This window comes from Globicephala melas, chromosome 1 (genome assembly GCF_963455315.2).
Source record: "Globicephala melas chromosome 1, mGloMel1.2, whole genome shotgun sequence".
NCBI lineage: Eukaryota > Metazoa > Chordata > Mammalia > Artiodactyla > Delphinidae > Globicephala > Globicephala melas.
The window spans coordinates 17,887,137-17,913,697 of NC_083314.1; the positions used below are offsets into that span (position 1 = coordinate 17,887,137).

General features: G+C 37.8%; 1 long non-coding RNA gene across 3 annotated transcripts in view; it reads left to right on the forward strand.

Annotated features, from left to right (window-relative positions):
• The window catches only part of LOC132597256 (uncharacterized), a 56,083-nt gene that overhangs the window by 1,234 nt on the left and 28,288 nt on the right, over positions 1 to 26,561 (forward strand). For all 3 annotated transcript variants that reach the window (XR_009563770.1, XR_009563768.1, XR_009563766.1), the window contains exon 2: positions 14,694 to 14,831. This is a non-coding gene — a long non-coding RNA (uncharacterized lncRNA). The remainder of the gene's footprint in view (positions 1 to 14,693; positions 14,832 to 26,561) is intronic.

Below are 26,561 nucleotides of genomic sequence, written 5' to 3' on the forward strand. Positions count from 1 at the left end.
AAGAAGTAAACTTTTAAAGTATAGGTGATCAAACCCCCAGAAAAATAATTTCTTAGAAAACAGTTAAATGGGGGCAGGAGAAACACCATTAAATTTAAAATTTGAGAAAGCCTTGGACAATTTTTAATGTTGATTATTAAATCTCCTCTTCTGCTTTCTTATTGTAGAAACTTAGCTGGTTTCATATTGCTACCTACTAAACTTATCCAAATCACAAAATTACTAAACTAATTGCTAATCAGTTACTTATCAAAAGGTTTTTTTCTTTGTTTTTACACTATGTATTGATAAACATGAATGAATTTTTGGACAAATTCAAGCTCTATTTAGATGCATAAAACACAGCCTATTCCTTTGAGAGTCAACCTTGGAAATCCTGATTTTGCTTGGATAAATCCCTTAACAAACCTGTAAAATAGAAAGTTGGACCTCACCTTACACAGGACTTAATCCCAGACCGAGTTTTAGATTTCTGCAGTCCCTATGTGGGCAAGTTAATTAAAGAGTAGGTTCTTTAAAATTATCTTCTATATCAATCTTTGCCAGAAATTTTTCTCTACATCTTGAGAACATACAAGGTTCTAGTACCATTATAAAACAAACAAACAAAAATTCTATTTACTGAATGCTGGAGTTTGAAAAATTAGCATTAGTCTTCTTTTTTCTTTACAGTTTGAAAAATATTAACTCCTTGTGAGTGGGTAAATTTATACACTAATGTATCAGGTTATAAATATGTCCTCATAATTGTTACAAACAAAACGATAATCATACCAGAAGATTATTTTATTTATTTATAAAATTGTCAAGTAACTTTTCAGATTCTTTTTTCAAAGAAATCAAAGGGGAGAAATATTGAGGAAATATAAATGCAAATTGCACTATAACCAGTGAGGTAAGCTGACGAGTTGTTCACAGTTCGAAATGTTGACCTGTTCAATCATAATTAATTGTAAAGTCATTTTCCTTCAACTAGGACATTTTCAAAACAAAACTAAATACAGTCTTGTTACTCAACTCAAAAACATTAAATGAGAAAATGCAGAATGTGTTCAAAATTTTTAAATAGCTCCATCAGTTTTGTAGAGTATATAAATAAAAGTTAAATATAAATGTATTTCAGGAATAAATAAAAGCTACATAGACAATTACATCAAAAAGGAAATGGAAAGATATTGATACCTTTATCTCACCAAGCCTATTATAACTGACCATTTCTGAATTAATGGAGAACTGATTTTATGGATTAAATATTTTTAGCTTGTAATATCATGCTAAACTATTCAGATGACATCAGATTTCTAATAGGAAATACTAGATTCTTAAGAAAATAAGCAAGATATTTAGGAAGAAAATATAGAATTTCAGATTCTTTAATTTGTTTCTAATCCATTACATATGTATGGGAAAAACTGTTGAATTCATAAATTTCATGTCATCTTCATGCTGGTCTGATGTAAAGTTAACGTGGTGCAGGATATAAAAATTGATATTAAGAAAATGAATACATGTGCACAAGTTATATGATACTCTGTAACATTGTTATTACAACCAAGTGTGTTATTGGTTCTACAAAAGAAAATTAAATCACTGAATAAGTACATTGAAAGTTTAGCAATCGAGTAAATGTTTCATTTTGAAAATATTTCAAATGTGAAACTTATGCGTGTCATATTTATAACTACATATTGAAAATTGCCTTCTTATAATACTTAATTCCTGCCTACCTTGGATAAGCTACAGGTTTTAAGAAATATAATGAGACTATTGTCAGCAGGAAATTCGGAAGTAACAAACTCACTTGCCTAATATAACACTCCTACAAGCCGTTAATAGTATCAATGATTAATTTTCCCTTAGCCACTGAATCAAAATGTTTGATTAATGGTTCACCTTGCAAATCAAAAGTAAATATCTAAATAGCATTACATTTATATCAGTTCTCTTATTTTGTAACCAATAACCGTATACTGTGAATTCATTTTCTCTAATATAATAAAATGCCTGTCTTATTTATAATATTTGTCAGCTGGGGGTAATTTTTTAAATAACATCTGTATCTTTACCCTGTTAATTGAGTGAATTAAATTATGCAACACAAACAACATTAAATTTGTCCAGGAACTAGTTAATGCTGAATGGAAACTGTTTATATTCTAAAGCATTACGAGATCTTAGTACCCAGGATTTCAGTCTATCACTTGAAGAATTTCTGTAGTCTTTTTGGAATAAAACTAATAAAATTAGTCCCTTCGCATCTGAAAATTATTTACAGCCACTGCTCTCGCTAATGTTTGACAGAATTAGAAAAATAAAAATAAAAAACCATTAATCAAAAAATACAGCCTAATCAATAATGCAGCAAAAGGTTATGCTTATGAAATTTGTACCCTTTGTATGTTTCTTGGGGAGAGAGGGGATTGGTTTTCTCTGTATCTAACACCGGTTTTTTATCTGACTTATTATATGCACCTTTCTGTGTGTATTTATAGTATATAAAACTGCTCACATGAATAGATAATAATTCTCTCTGCCTTTAAGTTGTAGAAAGCTGAAAGTATTTTACTAGCATTATCTCCTGAATCCTGTCTACCCCCTTGGGAATATAGATGATAAAGAAGACTCTTTCAGCAATGATACTAGTGTTCTTTTTTTTTTCGAAAGCGTAACTTGTGAGAGCTGGGTCTTCACTTGATATTTGAAGATAAACAATATTTGATTTATATTCGCTGCCGACTTTTGAGAGGGAACGTCAAGAGTAAGGGCTCTGGAGCCAGACTCCCTGGGTCTAGACCCTGGCTTTAGCACTTACTAGCTGGATGAATTTAGAGAAATCACTTCATTTTTCTATAGCTCAGTTGTCCTTATGTGAGGAATGAATGACAGGGGAATGAATGATAATAATTATACCTGCTTTGTTGAATCATTGAGGGAACAAATGAGTTTAAGCTGTGAACAGCTTAAGACAGGCAGTGACTTGCATTTTAAATGATTACATGCTTTTCGGGAACTTGTGTGTATTCACATCAGAGTGGTAGTTTTATTTTCCCAATTTTGCAAAGACCAGCTATCAAGCTCTACCTTTGTTACCGTTTATCTTTAATACCTTATCGTGGCCGACGACAGTAACTGGGAACTCCGACTTTTATTTCAGATCTTTTTCCTTTGCAACGAATTCATCTGTTTAATAAGTCTTACTGTGAAAAACATTAGTAAGTAGTAATTCACTTGTGCTTTCTTTTTAAACATCTTTATTGGAGTATAATTCCTTTACAATGTTGTGTTAGTTTCTGCTGTATAACAAAGTGAATCAGCTATATGCATACGTATATCCCCATATTCCCTCCTTCTTGCGTCTCCCTCCCACCCTCCTTATCCCACCCCTGTAGGTGGTCGCAAAGCACGGAGCTGATCTCCCTGTGCCATGCAGCTGTTTCCCACTAGCTATCTATTTTACATTTGGTAGTGTATATATGTCCATGCCACTCTCTCACTTCGTCCCAGCTTACCCTTCCCCCTCCCCATGTCCTCAAGTCCATTCTCTACATTTCTGTCTTTATTCCTGTCCTACCCCTAGTTTAATCAGAATCTTTTTTTTTTTTTTTAGATTCCATATATATGTGTTAGGATACAGTATTTGTTTTTCTCTTTCTGACCTTCTTCACTTTGTATGACAGACTCTAGGTCCATCCACCTCACTACAAATAACTCAATTTCGTTTCTTTTTATGGCTGAGTAATATTCCATCATATATATGTGTCACATCTTCTTTCTCCATGCATTTGTTGATGGACACTTAGGTTGCTTCCATGTCCTGGCTATTGTAAATAGTGCTGCAATGAACATTGTGGTACATGACTCGTTTTGAATTATGGTTTTCTCAGGGTATATGCAATTGTTGGGTCATATGGTAGCTCTATTTTTAGTTTTTTAAGGAGCCTCCATACTGTTCTCCATAGTGGCTGCATCAATTTACATTCCCACCACGAGAGCAAGAGGGTTTCCTTTTCTCCACACCCTCTCCAGCATTTATTGTTTGTAGATTTTTTGATGATGGCCATTCTGACTGGTGTGAGTTGATACCTCATTGTAGTTTTGATTTGCATTTCTCTAATGATTAGTGATGTTGAGCATTCTTTCACGTGTTTGTTGGCAATCTGTATATCTTCTTTGGAGAAATGTCTATTTAGGTCTTCTGCCCATGTTTGGATTGGGTTGTTTGTTTCTTTGATATTGAGCTGAATGAGCTGCTTGAGGAGACAAAATACCTGTATGCAGAAAACTATAAGACACTGCTGAAAGAAATTAAAGATGATACAAACAGATGGGGAGAGATATACCATGTCCTTGGATTGGAAGAATCAACATTGTGAAAATGATTATACTACCCAAAGCAATCTACAGATTCAATGCAATCCCTATCAAACTACCAATGGCATTTTTCACAGAGCTAGAATAAAAAATTGCACAATTTGTATGGAAACACAAAAGACCCTGACTAGTCAAAGCTATCTTGAGAAAGAAAAATGGAGCTGGAAGAATCAGGCTTCCGGACTTCAGACTCTACCACAAAGCTACAGTAATCAAGACAATATGGTACTGGCACAAAAACAGAAAGATAGATCAATGGAACAGGATAGAAATCCCAGAATAAACCCATGCACATATGGTCACCTTACCTTTGATAAAGGAGGCAAGAGTATACAATGGAGAAAAGACAGCCTCTTCAATAAGTGGTGCTGGGAAAACTGCACAGCGACATGTAAAAGAGTGAAATTAGAACACTTCCTAACACCATACACAAAAATAAACTCAAAATGGATTAAAGACCTAAATGTAAGGCCAGACTCTATAAAACTCTTAGAGGAAAACATAGGCAGAACACTCTATGACATAAATCACAGCAAGATCCTTTTTGACCCACCTCCTAGAGAAATGGAAATAAAAACAAAAATAAACAAATGGGACCTAATGAAACTTAAAAGCTTTTGCACAGCAAAGGAAACCATCCAAAAGACAACCCTCAGAATGGGAGAAAACATTCACTTCTGTTTTTGCCTTTACATGTCTATCAGCTGGATTGGAGATAAGATGACTATCAATTTGTGATAAAAAATAAAGATGCCTGATCCTAACATCTCATTAACAAATGTGGTTATTGTTAAGGAATGTAAATTTTTATGTTATCTTATTCACATTTTATGAAAAATTCCAGTTTAGGATTAGAGTTTTTCAAGGCATGAGATATCTGCCAGTAAATGGTCAAAATGGAAAAGTATAGTCCCTTGTCAAATAATATGCCAAAATAATATTTATTTGAAAAGTATCACATGGGAATAAAAGGTTAATTCATTAATTCACTCAAGAAATATTATTGGTTATCTATTATTTGCTAGAATAAACTAGAATTCAAAGCAGTTTCTATAGGAGTGGTGAAAATTTATTACAGTATTTAGGAACAATTTCGTGAATCCAAATTAAACCTTTTCTTTCTCACCAAGGAGTCAATCTTCAAGTCTATGAAAATAATGTTCTATTTGTTTTCAACCCTTATAAAGTTGTCACAGGGCTATAAAAACACCTATGGCTCCCTGCACCAAATAGTCAGTCTCGGACTTCCCTGGTGGTGCAGTGGTTAAGAATCATGCCTGCCAATACAGGGGACAGAGGTTCAAGCCCTGTTCCGGGAAGATCTCATATGCCGCGGAGCAACTAAGCCCATGTGCCACAACTACTAGGCTTGCACTCTAGAGCCCACGAGCCACAACTAATGAGCCCGTGTGCTGCAACTACTGAAGCCCATGCACCTAGAGCCTGTGCTCCACAACAAGGAAAGCCACCACAATGAGAAGCCTGTGCACCGCAATGAAGAGTAGCCCTGGCTCGCCGCAACTGGAGAAAGCCTGCGCACAGCAACAAAGACCCAACGCAGCCAAAAAAAACCATCAGCCTTACAATCTTGCTACGGAAGTCAAGAATAGGAATGGATACATAGGGTTCAGTAAGAGGTCCCTGGTCAACTTCACAGTCTGAATCATCTAGCTGCTCATGTTGTCTTTTGTTTTGTTTTTTAACATCTTTATTGGAGTATAATCGCTTTACAATGGTGTGTTAGTTTCTGCTTTATAACAAAGTGAATCAGCTATACATGTACATATATCCCCATTTCTCCTCCCTCTTGCGTCTCCCTCCCACCCTCCCTATCCCACCCCTCTAGGTGGTCACAAAGCACTGAGCTGATCTCCCTGTGCTATGCAGCTGCTTCCCACTAGCTATCTGTTTTACGTTTGGTAGTGTATGTAAGCCCATTCCACTCTCTCACTTCGTCCCAGCTTACCCTTCCCCCTCCCCTTGTCCTCAAGTCCATTCTCTACATCTGCATCTTTATTCCTGTCCTGCCCCTAGGTTCTTCATAACTTTTTTTTTTTTTAGATTTCATATATATGTGTTAGCATATGGTATTTGTTTTTCTCTTTCTGACTTACTTCACTCTGTATGACAGACTGTAGGTAATTGAAGTATAGTTGATTTATATCATTATATTAATTTCAAGTGTACAGCATAGTGATTCATTATTTTTATAAATTATACTCCACTTTAAGTTACCACAAAATAATGGCTATATTTCCCTGTGCTCTACAATATATCCTTGTCATTTATTTTATACATAGTATTAATAGTTTATATCTCTTAATCCCATACCACTAATTTGCCCCTCCCCCCTTTTCTCTCCCCACTAGTAACCACTAGTTTGTTCTCTATAGCTGTGGTTCTGTTTCTGTTTCATTATGTATATTCGTTTATGTTATTTTTTAGATTCCACATAATGTGATAACATAGAGTATTTGTCTTTCTCTGTCTGACTTATTTCACTAAGCATAATACCCTCTAGGTCCATCCATGTTGTTGCAAATGACAGAAATTATTCTTTTTTATGGCTGAGTAATAGTCCATTGTATATATTTACCATATAACTGCTCATGTTTTTAATGTCTTCTGCTATTTCAGTGAAACAGAATAGATCATTGCAGTCTACTCCTTCCCCCCTGCCCCGCAAGGAAATACACAGGGAAAAGGGATGTCTTACAAATCTGTAATTGCAATGCAAAATTCCACCAAGTTTCTTTAAGAATCACAGGGCATTCCCTGTCTTCCTGAACTAAATAAAGCCTGCCTTGGGAAGAAATTGAATACCAGGATTCTGCTTCTACATTGCTCAGTTACCCAGGCAACTGAAGCTTTTGCAGCCAAGTCTGATGAGTCCCTCAAAAGCAGTCTTCTTAGCCAGCATGAAAACAGTTCTTTTGAGTCATACTATTAATTCCTCTATACAAGCAGAGGTCTGGTTAATGTTCTAGAGACTGAGAAGAGAAACAAAGACCCTCTTTATTCCAGAAAAAAAAGAGATTTAAAAAAACTTCACCAATGTATTTTATACCTGAGTAATTGTCAAACTCTTGGGACAAAAAATTTTGAGGATTTCCATTGCTGGTTAAAATAATATTTATTACAGTATTATTTAAATAAGCATAAATACAAAATTAGGTTATATATTTTAGCTTATATACAGCTTTAGAAACAAACACATCTAAAATTTTAGTGCCAACAAAACCCCAAATCTCTGGCATTCATTTAATGTGATAAATCATGTTTTGCTACAAATAAATCCACTGCCTATGTGAATATAGTTCTGATGTTATGGTGGAGAATATTTTTTAAGATCAGCATCCCCAAATTACTATGTGCTGTGTAATGAATCCACACGCCCATCTACCCTCTAGATAAACTGTTATCAAACCCTAGAGTTCTGCAGTCAGGCTCCCTAGGTTCAAATCCCAGGGCTGCCACTTCCTGAGTTCTGAATGCGGGACCACTGGCAAGTTGCTTAACATCTCAGTCTTTCAGTTTCATAGGGCTGTGGTGAGGCTTACTAGAGTTGATAAATGCAAAGTGCCTCGTGTATAGTAAACACTCAATTCATATTATTATCTTTCATTAACTCAAGCTCCACATAGTAAGCCTGCAAGAACTCAAGCCTCAGTCCAACAGACACACCAGACTATGAGGAACGGAATTTCTACTTCCTCAGGAAAACAGGAACTGAATTCAAACGAGGCTTTTTGCATAAAGTTGGGGCCAGCTTTGTACACAGAAAACTGAAGGTTACAGTTACCACTGGAAACAAGCTGCTCTCTTGGAAAACGGACAAAGACACACCTACCACCAGGTCCTGCTCATTGGCTCCTGGGACTGGGACTGTAATTTCCCCAACATGCAAACCCTAGGAGTAAAACTGCTTCTCAGCTGAGGTCACCTGCATCATCATTTTCTCCTTTCTACCAAATTTTTACCATCCACATATAAGTATCACTTAATATTATATATATATATATATATATATATATATATGTTTTTCCATCTTTATTAAGATACAATTGACATGTAACATTGTATAAGTTTAGGGTGTACAATGTTATGATTTGATCCACTTATATATTGCAAAATGATTAAAACATAGCTAACACCTCCACACATCACATAGTTATCATTGCTTTTTGTGGTGAGAAATTTAAGATCTACTCTCTTAGCAACTTTCAAGTATATAGTAGCTATAATTACCACGTTGTAAAATAGATCACCAGAACTTGTATATCTTATAACTGGAAGTTTGTATCCTTTGACAAACATCTCCCCATTTCCCCTTGCCCCTTCCCTGCCACCCCCCAACCTCAGGCAGTCACCAATCTGTTCTGTTTCTTTGAGTTTGGTGTTTTTAGAGTCCACATACAAGTGCTTTCATACAGTGTTTGTCTTTCTCCATCTGACTTATTTCACTTAGCACAATGCCTTCAACGTCCATCCATGTTGTCACAAATGGCAGAATTTCCTTCTTTTTATGGCTGAATAATATTTCATTGTATGTGTGTGTGATACCACATTTTCTTTATTCCTGTATCAATGGACGCTTAGGTCATTTCTATGCCTTGGCTATTATAAATAATACTGCAATGAACATGGCTGTGCAGAAATCTCTTCAAGATAGTGGTTTTGTTTCCTTTGGATATATACCAAGAAGTGGAATTGCTGGATCATATGGTAGTTCTATTTTTAATCTTTTGAGGAACTTCCATACTTTTTTCCATAGTCGCTGCAACAATTTACATTCGCACCAACAGCCCACAAGAGTTCCCTTTTCTCCACATCATCTCCAAGACTTATCATCTCCTGTCATTTTGGTGACAACCATTTTAACAGGTGTGAAATGATATCTCATTGTGGTTTTGATTTTCATTCTCCTGATGATTAGTGATGCTGAGCACTTTTTCACGTACCTGTTGGCCATTTGTGTATCTTCTTTGGAAAAATATCTGTTCAGATCCTCTGCCCATTTCTTTTTCATTGGATTGTTTAGGATTTTTTGTTATCAAGTTGTATGAGTTCTTTATATATTTTGGATATCAACCCCTTATCAGATAGATGATTTGAAAATATTTTCTCTCATTTCATAAGTTACGATTTCATTTTGTTGATTGTTTCTTTTGCTGTGTGAAAGTTTTTAAGATTCACACATTCCCACCTATTTATTTTTGCTTTTGTTGCTTGTGTTTTGGAGATCATATCCAAAAAATCATTGCCAAGACCAACATCAAGGAACTTTTTCTTTACATTCTCTTCCAGGAGTTTTATGGCTTTGAAACTTATGTTTAAGTCTTTAATCCATTTCAAGTTAATTTTTATAAGTGGTGTAAGATAGGAGTCCAATTTCATTTTTCTGCATGTGATTATCCCGTTCTTCCAACACCATTTATTGAAGAGCCTATCATTTCTCCATTGAATATTCTTAGCTCCCTTGTAAATATCAGTCAACCATATATGTGAGGCTTTGTTTCTGGACTCTTGATTCTGTTCCATTGGTTTAGGTGTCTATTTTTTTTCCAGAACCAACTGTTTTGATTACTGTAGCTTAGTAGAATATTTTGAAATTAGGACGTGTGCTGCCTCCAGTTTTGTCCTTCTTTTTCAGGATTGCTTTGGTTACCATGAGCCTTACATAAAACATCTTAGGAATGTAACAGTCTATTTTATGGTGATAACCATTTAACTTTGATCAGTTACAAAAATCTACCCTTTCACTCTCCCCACTTTTATGTTTTTAATGTCACCATTTACATCTTTTTATACTGTGTATCCACTAACAAATTATTGTAGCTATGGCAATTTTTAATACTTTTGTCCTTTAATCTTTATGCTAGAGTTAAGTAGTTAACACATCACCATTTTACAGTAAAAGGGTATTCTGAATCTGACATTATGCTGACCTTTACTAGTGTGTTGTACATATATGTTTTTATGTTTTCATGTTACTTTTACTATCTTTTCATTTCAGCTTGAAGAATTTTCTTCCAGCATTTTTTGGTAAGGCAGGTTTAATGTTGAAGAATCCCCTCAGCTTTTGTTTATTAGCAAAGTCTTTATCTCACCTTCACTTTTAAAGGACAACTTTGCTGGGTAAAGTATTCTTGGTAGGCATTGTGTCTTTTTTTTTTTTTTTTTCAGTACGTTGAATTTATCATCCCATTCTCTCCTGGCTTGCAAGGTCTCTATTGAGAAATCCACTGATAACCTTATGAGGATTCCTTTGTATGAGAAAATTTTTTTTTCTCTTGCTGCTTTTAAAATTCTCTCTGTTTTTGATTCAAGACAGTTTTATAATTATGTGTCTTGGAGAAGATGATTTTGGATTGAAATTTTGGAGTGACCTATTAGCTTCATGAATTTGGATGTCCAAATCTCTCCCCAGATTTAGGACATTCTCAGACATTTTTTCTCTAAATAAGCTTTCTACCCCTTTCTCCCTCTCTTCTCCTTCTAGGACACCAATGATGATTAACCAGAAGTAAATAGATTCTTACAGGATAGAAATTCAACTTCAAATCCTCTCAGTCCATAAATTGGATTGAAATGATCCAGCATTGCTAGTGCCCCCTAGATGCTTAGAAGAGGCAAAATGATATCTTCTCTGTAGGAAGATAAGATTAGCCTAGCCTCAAATTATTTATACAAAGAATTTTACTATGCAATATGCAGCACACAATCAAAAATAAGCAGACAAAAAAGAAGACAATATGACATGAACAAAAAAACAGCAGGAAAAAAATCAGACAATATAAATAGATCAACAGGGACTCCAATTATTAGGTTTCCAGACACAGACTTTAAAATGAATATGTTAAAGACATTTAAAGAAATAAAAGGCATGAAAAATTCAGCAGAAAACTAAGAAAAATGTGTATGCACATAAATTAAAAAATGTATATTCAAGAGCTAGAAAGTAAAATAATTGAAATGGATGGGTATAACTGCTGTTTAAATATATCTGAAAAAAAGAAGCAGTAGACTAGCACATAAGTCAGAAGAAAATATTCAGAATAAAGCACAGAAAGATAAAAAGATGGAAAATACATAATTGGATAAGAGGTATATCGGATGCAGTGAGAAAGTTTAACATATGATTACTCGGAGAAGAAAAGGAGAGGAAGAAGGAACAGAAGCAATATTTGATGAGACAATGGCTGATGAAAAACTGCAAATGAAATGAACTCCAAGCAGAAAAAAATAAAAAGAAAGCCACACTAAGTACATTATAATAAAGCTGATGAAAACCAAAGGCAATGAGAATAGGTCACTGAGGAAGTTTTGAGAATGAAAGGAAAAGGAAGGGAAAGACAAAAAAGAAAAGATTGTCTTCAAAAAGGTTGGACAACCAGCTGATATTTCTATAAAAATAACAGAAGACAAAAGGATACTATATTTACCTTCTAAAAGAACATGACTGCTGACCAAGAATTTTACACCTGCTATAAAGACTCATTATGAGGCTATAGCAATTAAAACAGTGTGGTATCTATCCAAGGATACACAAATGACCAATGTAATAGAACAGTCATGAAACAGAACTATGCATATATGGACGCTGGATTTGTGACAAAGGTGACACTGCAGAGCAGTAAAGTATCTTTTCAATAGATGGTACGGGGTCAATTAATTAGGCATATAGAAAAAGATAAAACTTAGCCCCAGCCTCACACTCTATGTGTATATAAATTCCAGGAGAACTGTGTATCTAAATGTGAATTGTCAAACAAAGTTTTTTGAAAATACCATAGGAGAGTCTTTGTGCTCTTAAGGTAGAAAAGCTACTTGAACAGCACACAGTAAACACCGACTGTGTAAAAGGGTAAAAACCTGATAAACTGAATGGCATTAAAATGAAGAATTCCTGTTTATCAAAGGACATGAACTATTAAGAAAGTGAAAAGGTAAGCACCAAGTGGGAAAAGATACTTTTAACACACACAATTAGAATGACCATAGTTGTTGACTCTAAAATGGTCACATCTGTTGCCCCCTCCTTGTGTCCCAGCCATTACACTCGCATTCTAGCCAGCCAGAAAGAAGGGGGACAAATTTGCACACACGACTTCTCCATATATTCCATTTTTCAAAACTTATCACAAGGCCACATTGATCTTCAAGGAACACTGGGAATGTAGTCTTTATTCTGAGTATCTACGTGCCCAGCTAATATTCAGGGTCCTATTAATGAGGAGAAGAAGGAGAATGGATACTCTGCTATGTTCTTGATTAGAAAGATTCCTTCCAGTGAATTTAACAGTGATAAAGTCTGGGTAATTGACATGAATTTCCTAAGGCTCTGAAAAGTTTAAGTTCTTTTTCACATTCTCAATTTTCTCTATGTTCCTTTATCAGATGCAAGGGCATTATAAACAATCTTGGGAAAACATATTTTTCACAACTGATAATTGTTGTATCATTGATGCAGATTATAAACCAGTTGTTGCAAACGTACTGAGTCTGACAGATACTGATTTCTAGTTTGGGGCATGCTCCTAAAAGAAGAAAATTGATGCTTAGATTATAATCTGCTTCAGCAGTCAGATTAGATTTCTTGAACTGGTGTGTTTCATCTTTGGGTGTTTATCTCAAGAGCATGGAAATGGACCTGCATATTGGATGTCCTGAGAGCCTTCTGGTACTATAATAAAACCAAATATATGAGAGATAATGTTAGGAGTTCACAGGAATACTGTCTCTGGGTAGTCAAAGCAAAACCCTTAACCCCAAACATAAAATTCATGGAAATTTTTCTCAGAAACAAATACAAAGCTTCCTTTCATGAGATTATAAAACCAAAGTTCAAGACAAGTTCAAACATCTAATAAAATATATTTTAAAAACACATCATTTTGCTTACTTATGCCATGCTAAATATCAACTTGCAATATTTAAAATGACAAGGAAGGAGAAATTAAGGCAAACTAAATACTTGGAAAGCAAATAGAAATTGCATCAATTTTAAGAATGGCATCCTTTTGATCTTTAAATACATATAATTTGTGAATATATGTTATGTAACAGTCAATCAGGTTGTATACTCATTGGTAGGCTAGGGTGTCTGAATGCCTGGGTTCACTTCCTGGCTCTGCAACTTAACACTTGGTTGGGGCAAATTACTTACCTCTCTGTTTTTTAGTTTTCGCAACTAAAAGTAGGAAATAAAGGAATAGGTAACAAGAATATTAATTTCAAGTGATTATTTGGAGAATTCAGTGACTCAGAACTAGTCTTATAAAGTGCTTGAAACAGTAATGATTAATGTTAGATATTATTATTACACAAATTCAAAGACTGATACCCAGGCCATATCTAAGACCAATTAAATCAGCATCTTTAAGGGTGAGGCCCAGGCACAAAATCTCCCCAAGTAACTCCAAGGATTGGAGGATTGTGTAGCCAAGGACTGTGGGGCTATGACCATGTATTATAATTTAGGCCTTCAGTTGGAAGGTTATATACTAATATGTTAGCAATCTTACTTCTAACTGCTAGAATTCCTAGGATTTTTATTTTCTTTTTATGTGTATGTATGGGGGGGTGCCTTTCTGTGGTTTCAATCTTTTTGTATTACATATATTACCACTTTATTAAAAATATTATTTTTAAAATATGCTTATATGTAATATATAAGTACATGCACTTACATATCTATATATAAGTATATATGTGTAATATATAAGCACATGCACTTATATATCTGTATATATGTGTATAAACACACTTATAGTTTATGTGCTAGATGCCAACACAACATCCTTCCTCTCAAGAACTGTGCAACATTGAAATTGTAAAATAAGGCCCATGTCATAAACGCCAGAAATGAGATTCAGGTAAAGCACTACAGGAGTTCAGAGAGAAACAACACTTCAAGCCAGGGGGAATCGGTATCAGCTTTGTGCAGCTTCTGGGTGAAAGGAAGCCCAGTCATTCTAGTCACAGAGACAACGTGAGCAGATAAGTGCACAGAGGTAAGAAAGAGAAGTTGAGGATAAGGGAAAAGCAGATAATTCAGTTTGACTGACAAAAGAGGTGATAAAAGGGCTGTGATAAAAAAAAAAAAAAAAAAAGGGCTGAAAAGAAGAGATGAAGAGAGTTCACCTGAACTTTAAATTAGAAGTTGAGGCTTTTCCTGTAGACGATGAGAACAACTTTTTTCTTTTTTTAATTTTTATTTTATATTGGAGGATAGCTGATTTACAATGTTGTGTTAGTTTCAAGTGTACAGCAAAATAATTCAGTTATACATATACATATATATCTCCATTCTTTTCCAGATTCTTTTTAGGACGGGAACAATTTGAAGGATTCTGAGGCCGGAAATGGCATGATCAACTCTGTTCTTTGTAAAGATAATTCTGGAAACTTTGGGCAGGATGAACAAAAAGAAGACATGAACATCTGTGAGAACAGAGGTATGACAGAGAGTAGAGTGTCCTCATGCCACCTTTTAATTGTCTCCTTGCCTACTGAATACCCAACCCTTGGTCTCTCCCCTTGCCATTATTTTTTTTTTAATTTGACACCTGTTCACCATCTTCTAATCTTGCCATCATCCTAGCAAATTCCACCATGCAAGTGGATTACCCATCCTGTAGCCCATGCTCCAATTCCTTGATTCCAAATAACCTTCACCTGCATTTTATAGCAGCCACTCACTCTTACAATCCACCCTTTTCACCAGGAACCATTCCACCCCTGCAATCTGAAACTTCAACTGCCCACTCTTAGATATTTATTTCTTGTTCCCTATTCACCCTGATCTTGCTTTTTAATGTAAATTAAGCCATCCCTTCTGGTCCTCCCTAGCTCTTCTCTACTTCAGAGCAGCTGTGCAAATTTTCACAACTCTCCTTCAGCCTGGCCTCATGGCTATATTTTCTCAATAGAAGAACCCTGACTTCTGAATGAAATAGAGACCACCATAGAGGGAGTCCCTCAACTTACTGTCCCTCAGCTACCAATTCACCTGACTTTTTATCTTCTTCTCTTTTCTACCTCAAGATGTTTTTCCTCCTAAACAAATGGATACTCTTATTCCCATTTTACATTCTAGGAAAACTGAGCTGAAGTCACATACTCAAGGTCACCACAACCAATCTGTTGAGAAGCTCTTATAGGGAGTTAGGTCTTTCTGGTACCAATCCCCAGCCAGGGATATGGGAAACAAGGAGCAGTGAAATAAAGACCCCTACTCTGCTGGTTCTGCTGAGATTATGGAAACAACATAAATACAGCACACAAGGTCTCATTACGTGATAGCTTGTATTATAGGAGTGCCTTGGTGGCTTGGAGGTTGGTGATGTTACTGACAAAGTTAAGGAGGTCAAGAAGAAGAGATGATTTGGCATATGGATAATGAAGTTTGTTTTTAACACGTTGAGTTTGAGGCTGATAAGACCTCTAGCTAGGAAATGTTCAACAGACAATTAAGTACAGAGCTCTAGTGCTAAGGAAAATAATGAAGTGTGGAGATAAGATTTGGAGCCATTCATGGGGTGGAAACCATGACACAATCAACTGAAAACATGAATTAAAAGAAGGAAAGAAGGCAGAGGATAGGGAAGCAGTAGAAAAAGAGATGCCAGTGAAGGAGACAGAGGACAAGTCACCAGAAAGATTGGAGCAGCATCATGGAAGCCGAGGAAAGAGTTTAGCTCATCAGTAAACTGGAGGCAGCCCACTGAATTTCTCTGTAACTTTTTTCCCATACACAAAAGGTAAATAATAACTTCTGACACTGTAATGTAGATCATGCTTTGCCTTGTTGCACGCATGATACCATATGCCAATATTTTAAACTTTATCCAAGAGTACTTTGCAAACTATAAAGTTCTACTCAGATTTACTATTATCACTTATGGTAGTCCCACAAAGTTGTCTTAAGATAATTCTATGATGGTTCAGCCTCTTGCATGTATAATTCTCTAAATGGGACTAATTTCATTATGCTAATGTCTTAAGAGGAAGGAAAAAACTGTCATTGATGAATCAATACCAATTAAAAATGTGTAATCATTTGACTTGAGCTGAGCTACTGGCCACATTTGCATTAGCGTTGGAGGGTCCACTTGACACATAGTTAAAAATAATAATAATAACCAACTCTAGAAAATGAAATTACCCTACTTACTGTAGTTTTGTGTCCCTGTTGATCTATATTCAACAATTGGCTGAAGTTATCCCTCCACAAAGTTTTCATAGCTCCAAGCTATCCCCTCTGCGTCTAAAATAATACCATTTGTATCACGCGTTTGACAAGACATTCCACTGCAGAACCTGCAGACTCAGTAGATTCAGATCATTTGCCAATTGGACAAGGCAAAGATGAGATAAAGTATTTTCAACAACTGAAGGAAGTAGGAAACCAAATCCACATTGTGTTCGTGGAAGATCTAAGGCTAAACCACACACACACACTGAACTAAAGCTCCATCAGAAGTTTCTTTTGCATCTCCTCTAATATTGGTGAGCACACATGGTAGGCACGTAAAACTCTTACTATTATGGAAAAACATAATAAAATCGTGTTAGTATTTTGAATTGCTCCTTTCTTCCTATAATTTTCAATCACTTTCCCCCAAGATAATGAGATTTCATTTTGTGTTTACAAAAAAAAAAAAAAAAAGGGGATTCCCTGGTGGCGCAGTGGTTGAGAGTCTGCCGGCCGATGCAGGGGACACGGGTTCATGCCCCGGTCCGGGAAGATCCCACATGCCGCGGAGAGGCTGGCCTGTGAGCCATGGCAGCTGAGCCTGCGCGTCCGGAGCCTGTGCTCTGCAACGGGAGAGCCGACAACAGTGAGAGGCCCGCGTACCGCAAAAAAAAAAAAAAAAAAAAAAAAAAAATCCAAACAAAAGTACAATTCTTCGGTAGTCACCAAGGATTAAATTGGACAGCAGAATCTCACGTTCTCCAACTCCTGAACCATTATGGAGTTAAGCTTTAGGGAGGAGATAGGAAAGGCACTTGAAATTTGGAAGATGAAAATGACCTGGTGTCTGAGTAGAAGACGTGGAAAATAATAAGAACTTGCATTTTACGGCACTTCACTGTTTTCAAAACACTTTCACATGTATTATCTTATGTGATAACCCTCGCCTTAAATCTAAAAGGCAGGCAGGGCAGGTAGCATTACCCCTACTTTATTGATAAGGAACTCAGGTGCAGAATGGTTTCATGAATTACCCAAGGTCATGCAGTCGTCTTAAATATAAATGCGGAGACCTGAATTAGAGCTTTGGACCCAAATTCTGCTTTTCCCTGCATTACAGAAGAAGTCAAGGAGAATGAAGTATTATTTTTTTTTTAAAGGCACACACATTGATGAGGGGAGGTGGAGGGCTTATAAAAAGCCCTTTCAACCAAAATGCATGAAATTTCATTTTCAGTTATGATATCCAGGGCATACGGCTATTTTTCAAAATGCTTAGCAAATTGATCTTCTCCTTTAAAATGCAGCTGCCCTTGTATTAGTCATAGAGGTTTAATCATTTGTGAAGAATAAAATGGCCCTAGCTTTACCAAATGCCATTGTAATCACTTGGGTAAATAGTCTGAAGCCATTTGTTTTATTCCTTACAGGGTAATGGGTTCAAAGTTGTAAAATCTGGAAATATTTTACCACAAGAATGCTGCTATAGGCATTTCCCATTTTGAACCTCAGATGTCCCTGCCCACAGTTATATCTTGCAGGTCAAGAACTTCATTTTATAATGATACATTTAGTGAACAAACCAATTCTGAAGCTACCCACACATGGCCTCACAGACCTGGAATGGACCCCACAGAGGTCACCTCCATCTCCCACTCCCTCCTCTTCTGATGGAGACACAACCCCTCTCCCATCAGCCCAGCTCCAATCAAGAATGTATTCTCTTCCTGGCTGTGGCTACCCTACACTCTCTGCCCTTTCCAGTGGAGAGCCTGGCATCAGTGAAATTCACCAGGCTGACCCTGTGTTGGTTGCTGGTAGGGAGAAGGTAAGAGGGTCCTTTCCTTAAAGCACTTGGGGATCATAAATGTCAAGGTGCCCACTATGAGAGATCAACAAAGTGAAAGACATCAATGTGTCTTTACAAACACTTACCATGCATTGATAACTGCTACTTGATCTAATCCTCTCAATATTCACTGATCTTGGTATCTTATGGATAAAAAAATGAGAGTCACAGGGAGGAAAGGGAATTAATATGTGTTAAAACTTATGACACAATGAGCCCCTTATACTTTCTCCAGCATTTTAAAAGAGGTTAAGTGATGTGTCTAGAAACAAACAATTGATCAATAACCAATCCAGCATTTGAGGTATGTCCAAGGCCAAAGCCCATGTGTTTTCCATTACCTGGAAGCTTTCCAAGCTTCAGTCATTCAAAACCACCTTCATGACTTTTGCTAAAATCTTATGCCATGTACTCTATTACTTTCTTAGAGCCAGTATTGTTTAGTGGTTAGAACACAGTCCTGAAATCAACCTACCTAAGTTGCGATCCTGGTGCTGCCTCCTACTAGCTTTGTGACTTTGGGCAGTGGACCTGGCTTATGCCTCTTTCCTCGTGTTTAAAATGGGGGTGAATTCCTTGTATCTAGGAATAAAGAAAAAGTATTGAATAGTTAAATTTCCTTTTTCTAATTAAAATATGTATTTAATCAATGTTTAATGCAAAATTGGTGCATACCTATATCCTTATGTTGAGGAAAAAAAATTTGTAGCTGTTAATTTAATGAAAAATTTCTCTTGTGAATCCTTGAAAAAACAATAAGCAATATCTTTTAAAATGGTGTAACCAAAACAAAACACAAATATCAAATTAAAATTTCCCCTTATAAAAATAATAATAAATAAATAAATTAAATGGGGGTGAATAATAGCACCTACTTCATTGACTTGTTTTGAGGATTAAATGAATTAACATGTTAAAACACTATACTAAGTGGTCAAAGTTAACTTGCATTATTTCAGAATTTTCTTTAAATCAGGCTTTTGCTAGTTAAGGAAATATATTAAAAAGGAGAGCTTTTATAACACAGCTGTGAACCTATAAGTTTTATGTGATAGTTATATTTCAACAAACACTCAAATCAATACACAATATTTTTTTTAAAATGTGTTTGTTCATGTATCACCTAAAATATTTCCCATATCCTGCTTTGGGAATACAGTTCCATACCAGGCTGTCTGCTATCCATAAAGAGAATAGAGGAAGTTGAGTTTTTAAAGCTTAAAGGTAATCTTAGAGAAAGTTTTAAGCTTCCTAGATGTAGGGGAAATAAGATAAAAAATAAAATAAAAAGATAGAAGTGGAATGTAACAGACCAGATGCCAAAACCCTCTAGCAAAGGAAAGAAAACACAGTTTTTGCAAGACTTCGATTTCCATGGATCCAGCTGTCTCCTGTGGGGAGGACATCCTGAAAGAACACAAGTGGCCTTCAGAACAGACCTTAGGCCAATCTTCTGACGCTTGAGTTACAAAGAGGTCCTGTGTGAGGGAGCTACAAGGGGGACAGGAGCCCAGAAGAATTCATTGCAAGAACATAAGGGAAAAGGATGTAAGATAAAAAGCCTTTAGGCAAAGAAAACAGGGCAGAGCTGAAGGGAAATAAAGTTAGCCAAGAACAGAACTGAAACACTCGTCATGTGCCACAGATGTACAAGCAGCGAAGGACACCAAAGCAAAGTAGCAAGAATTACTCAAGATGCTCAAGAATAAAAGAAGAAACTCAAACATGAACCATGAGACCCTAGGATAGATGCACTGAAGGGAACCTGGAGATCATTCACCCAACAACTTCATGTCACAGAGGGAGAAAAGAAGGTCCAGGGGGAAAAGACTTATCCAAGATACTGAAGCACAGCACAGTTCAAATCCAAGTTCATATCCAACGTCCAAAATGTGACAGCAAAATAGACACCCATTCTTTAATTAGAGGATAAAAGAGAATTCACTTAAATGGGGAAGAAAAATATAAGACATGACTCTTAAAGAGACAATCATTTAATGTTCTTTTTAACTTTTTGAATCTCCAACATGGAATTTACAATAAGCCTTATTTACAATAAGCTCAATCTACAATTGAGCCTGTTCTCAATTGAAAACAGGCTATATAAAGGATAAAAGGTAGAATTAAGGGGGCGGAGTCAAGATGGCAGTGTGGGAAGACGCAGAGTTTGTGTCCCCCCACAACTAGGGCGCCTGCCGGCCACTAGTGGGGGAACCTCGGAACCCCCAAGTGAACCAGTAGGACGTGGGGGGATTGGGGGGGGAGGAAAGGTGGAGGCCAGACAAGACCAGCACCCCTGAGGGGTGGCTGAGAAGGTGGAGGGGTTCTCAGCCCTGGAGGGACCCACGGGGGCTCAGATCAGCGGGGAGCACGCCCAGCGTTTCCCCTGCCCAGTCGGCCTGGGAAGTCTGCCTGGTTCTCTGGCCAGGTCCTATGGCCTCAGAGGACCCCTCTGGGCCACGTTGGTCCTGGGGGCGTAGGACGGAGGCCGGGAGAACAGGAGAGGCAGGTGGGAGGGGCCCTCGGACCTGGAGAAGCAGGAGAGAAGGGCATTTGCCCCACCCACTTGAGCCCAGGAAGCCTGCCGGGCTCCCAGGTGGGATCCCCTGCCCTCTGAGACCAGAGGCACAGGCACCCTTGGCCCCTTCTGTTCCGTTGAGCCTAAGCCCCACCTCCCACACCGGCAGGGCCTTTTCCATCCCTGTGGGTCCTGAGCATAGGCCCCCCACCACCGCCCAAACCCCACCCCTACTTAAGGCCCTCCCTCCACAGCCAAGGCCTTTTCCACCTTTTTTTTTCTTTTCTCCTCCTCTTTTTTACTACTGTGGTTCTCTTTTACCTTCCAGTTGTTGTTTCATCTGTATTTTTATATTCTTTCTAACATATCTGTTAGTTTCCTAGTCTAATTTTATTTTTTACTTTGTTATTGTTCTCCTTTTTTCTTGTTTTTTTTTTGCCACCCCACACAGCTTGCAGGATCTTGTTTCACAAGCCGGGGGTTCGGGCTGAAGCTCCTGCAGTGGGAGCTCTGAGTCAGAACCACTGGATTAACAGAGACCCTCAGACCCCAGGGAATATTCATTGGAGTGAGGTCGCCCAGAGGTCTTCATCTCAGCACCAAGACCCAGCTCTACCCAATAGCCTACACACTCCAGTGTGGGAAACCTCAGCCAAACAACCAGTAAGATAGGAACACAATGCCACTTATCAAAAAAAAATAATAATAACAAGATGGCAAAAAAATATGTTACAGATGAAGGAGCAAGGTAAAAACCTACAAGACCACATAAATGGAAGAGGAAATAGGCAAGCTACCTGAAAAAGAATTCAGAGTAATGATAGTATAGATGATCCAGAATCTCGGAAACAGAATGCAAGCATGGATTGAGAAAATACAAGAAATGTTTACCAAAGATCTAGAAGAATAAAGAACAAACAAACAGAAATAAACAACACAATAATTGAAATGAAAATACACTAGAAGGAAGCAATAACAGAATAACTGAGACAGAAGAACGAATAAGTGAGGTGGAAAACAAAATGGTGGAAATAACTGCTGAGGAGCAGAATAAAGAAGAAAGAATGAAAATAATTGAACACATCTCAGAAACCTCTGGGACAACACTATATGCACCAACATTCTAATTATAGGGGTCCCAGGAAAAGAATAGAAAAAGAAACGGTCTGAGAAAATATTTGAAGAGATTATAGTGGAAAACTCCCCTAACATGGGAAAGGAAATAGTCAATCAAGTCCAGGAAGTGCAGAGAGTTCCATACAGGATAAATCCAAAGAGAAACACACCAAGACACATATTAATCAAGCTATCAAAAATTAAATTCAAAGAAAAAATATTAAAAGCAGCAGGGAAAAACAAAAAAAGTGCATACAAAGTAATCCCCATAAGATCATCAGCTGATTTTTTGGCAGAAACTCTGAAGGCCAGAAGGGAGTGGCAGGATATACTTAAAGTGATGAAACAGAAAAACCTGCAACCAAGATTACTCTACCCAGCAAGGATCTCATTCAGATTTGATGGAGAAATTAAAACCTTTACAGAGAAGCAAAAGCTAAGAGAATTCAGCACCACCAAACTGACTTTACAACAAATGCTAAAGAAATTTCTCTAGGTGGGAAACACAAGAGAAGAAAAAGACCCACAAAAACAAACCCAAAACAATTAAGAAAATGGTAATGGGAACATATATATCGATAATAACCTTGAATGTAAATGGATTAAATGCTCCAACCAAAAGACACAGACTGAGTGGATACAAAAAGAAGACCCATATATATGCTGTCTATAGAGACCCACTCCAGACCAAGGGACACATACAAACTGAAAGTGAAGGGATGGAAAAAGATACTCCATGCAAAAGGAAATCAAAAGAAAGCTGGAGTAGCAATACTCATATCAGATAAAATAGACTTTAAAATAAAGATTGTTACAAGAGATAAGGAAGGACACAACATAATGACCAAGGGCTCAATCCAAGAAGAAGATATAACAATTGTAAATATTTATGCACCAAACATAGGAGCGCCTCAATACATAAGGCAAATGCTAACAACCATAAAAGGGGAAATCGACAGTAACACTGTAATACAAGGGGACTTTAACACCCCACTTCAACCAATGGACAGATCATCCAAAATGAAAATAAATAAGGAAACACAAGCTTTAAATGATACATTAAACAAGATGGACTTAATTGATATTTATAGGACATTCCACCAAAAACAACAGAATACACTTTCTTCTCAAGTGCTCAAGGTACATTCTCCAGGATAGATCATATGTTGGGTCACAAAATGAGCCTTGGTAGATTTAAGAAAATTGAAATTGTTTCAAGTATCTTTTCCTACAACAACGCAATTACAGGAAAAAAAAACTGTAAATAATACAAACCCATCGAGGCTAAACAATACACTACTAAATAGCCAAGAGATCACTGAAGAAATCAAAGAGGAAATCAAAAAATACCTAGAAAAAAATGACAATGAAACATGACGACCCAAAACCTATGGGATGCAGCAAAAGCAGTTCTAAGAGGGAAGTTTATAGCAATGCAATCTCAGCTCAAGAAAGAAGAAAAATCTCAAATAAGCAATCTAACCCTACACCTAAAGCAGCTAGAGAAAGAACAACAGGAAAAAAAAAAGTTAGCAGAAGGAAAGAAATCATAAAGATCAGATCAGAAATAAATGAAATATAAATGAAGAAAACAAAAACAAAGATCAATAAAACCAAAAGCTGGTTCTTTGAAAAGATAAACAAAATTGATAAACCTTTAGCCAGACCCATCAAGAAAAAAAGGCAGAGGACGCAAATCAATAAAATTAGAAATGAAAAGGAGAAATAACAACTGACACTGCAGAAATACAAAGGATTATAAGAGACTACTACAAACAAGTATATGCCAATAAAATGGACAACCACAAAGAAATGGACAGATTCTTGGAAAGGTACAATTTTCCAAGACTGAACCAGGAAGAAATAGAAAATATAAACAGACCAGTCACAAGTAATGAAATTGAAACTGTAATTTAAAATTTTCCAACAAACAAAAGTCCAGGACCTGATGGCTTCACAGGCAAATTCTATCAAACATTTAGTGAAGAGCTAACACCTATCCTTCTCAAATTCTTCCAGAAAATTGCAGAGGGAAGAACACTCCCAAATTCATTCTACAAAGCCACCGTCACCCTGATTACAAAACCAGAAAAAGATATCACAAAAAAAGAAAATTATACACCAATATCACTAATGAACATATACGCAAAAATCCTCAACAAAATACTAGCAAGCAGAATCCAACAGCATATTAAAAGGATCATACACCATGGTCAAGTGGAATTTATCCCAGGGATGCAAGGATTCTTCAATATATGCAAATCAATCAATGTGATACACCATATTAACAAATTAAGGTATAGAGTGAAAGAGGGGGCTTCCGGGAAGATGGCTTAAGAGTAAGACGTGGAGATCACCTTCCTCCCCACAGATACACCAGAAATACATCTACACGTGGAACAACTCCTACAGAACACCTACTGAACGCTGGCAGAAGACCTCAGACCTCCCAAAAGGCAAGAAACCCCCCATGTACCTGGGTAGGCCAAAAGAATAAACAGAGACAAAAGAATAGGGACGGCACCTGCACCAGTGGGAAGGAGCTGTGAAGGAGGAAAAGTTTCCACACACTAGGAAGCCCCTTCGCGGGCAGAGACGGCGGGAGGCGGAGGGGTGAGCTTCAAAGCCGCGGAGGAGAGCACAGCAACAGGGGTGTGGAGGGCAAAGCGGGGAGATTCCCGCACAGAGGATCAGGGCATACAGGCACTCACCAGCCCGAGAGGCTTGTCTGCTCACCGGCCGGGGCGGGCGGGGCTGGGAGCTGAGGCTCGGGCTTCGGTCGGAGCCCCGGAAGAGGACTGGAGTTGTTGGCGTGAACACTGCCTGCAGGGGGTTAGTGTGCCACGGCTAGCTGGGAGAGAGTCCGGGGAAAACTCTGGAGCTGCCGAAGAGGCAAGAGACATTTTCTTTCCTCTTTGTTTCCTGGTGTGCGAGGAGTGGGGATTAAGAGCGCTGCTTAAAGGAGCTCCAGAGACGGGCGCGAGCCGCGGCTAACAGCGCGGACCCCAGAGACGGGCATGAGACGCTAAGGCTGCTGCTGCCGCCACCAAGAGGCCTGTGTGCGAGCACAGGTCACTCTCCACACCTCCCTTCCGGGAACCTGTGCAGCCCGCCACTGCTAGGAAGCTGGTGCAACGTCACGCTGGCCTCTGCCGCCGCAAGCCCGCCCCGCACTACGTGCCCCTCCCTCCCCCCGCCTCCCTGAGTCAGCCAGAGCCCGCGAATCAGCGGCTCCTTTAACCCCGTCCTGTCTGAGCGAAGAACAGATGCCCTCCAGCGACCTACACTCAGAGGCGGGGCCAAATCCAAATCTGAGCCCCTGGGAGCTGTGAGAACAAAGCAGAGAAAGGGAAATCTCTCCCAGCAGCCTCAGAAGCAGCGGATTAAAACTCCACAATCAACTTGATGTACCCTGCATCTGTGGAATACATGAATAGACAACTAATCATCCCAAACTGAGGAGGTGAACTTTGAAAGCAAGATTTATGATTTTTTTCCCCTTTTCCTCTTTTTGTGAGTGTGTATATGTATGCTTCTGTGTGAGATTTTGTCTGTATAGCTTTGCTTCCACCATTTGTCCTAGGGTTCTATCCATCCGTTTTTTTTTTCTTAATAATTAATTTTTTATTTTAATAACTTTATTATATTTTATCTTACTTTATTTTATTTTATCTTCTTTCTTTCTTTCTTTCTTTCCTTCCTTCCCTCCTTCCTTCCTCCCTCCCTCCCTCCCTTCTTTCTTTCTTCCTTTCTTCTTTTCTTTCTTTCTTTCTTCTTCTACTAATTCTTTCTACTTTTTCTCCCTTTTATTCTGAGCCGTGTGGATGAAAGGCTTTTGGTGCTGCAGTCAGGAGTCAGTGCTGTGCCTCTGAGGTGGGAGAGCCAACTTCAGGACACTGATCGACAAGAGACCTCCCAGCTCCACATAATATCAAACGGTGAAAATCTCCCAGAGATCTCCATCTCAACACCAGCACCCAGCTTCACTCAACGACCAGCAAGCTACAGTGCTGGACATCCTATGCCAAACAACTAGCAAGACAGGAATGCAACCCCACCCATTAGCAGAGAGGCTGCCTAAAATCATAATAAGTCCAAAGACACCCCAAAACACACCACCAGACGTGGACCTGCCCATCAGAAAGACAAGATCCAGCCTCGTCCAGCAGAACACAGGCACAAGTCCCCTCCACCAGGAAGCCTACACAACACCCTGAACCAACCTTAGCCACTGGGGACAGACACCAAAAACAACGGGAACTACGAACCCGCAGCCTGCAAAAAGGAGACCCCAAACACAGTAAGATAAGCAAAATGAGAAGACAGAAAAACACACAGCAGATGAAGTAGCAAGATAACAACCCACCAGACCTAACAAATGAAGAGTAAATAGGCAGTCTACCTGAAAAAGAATTCAGAATAATGATAGTAAAGATGATCCAAAATCTTGGAAATAGAATGGACAAAATGCAAGAAACATTTAACAAGGACCTAGAAGAACTAAAGAT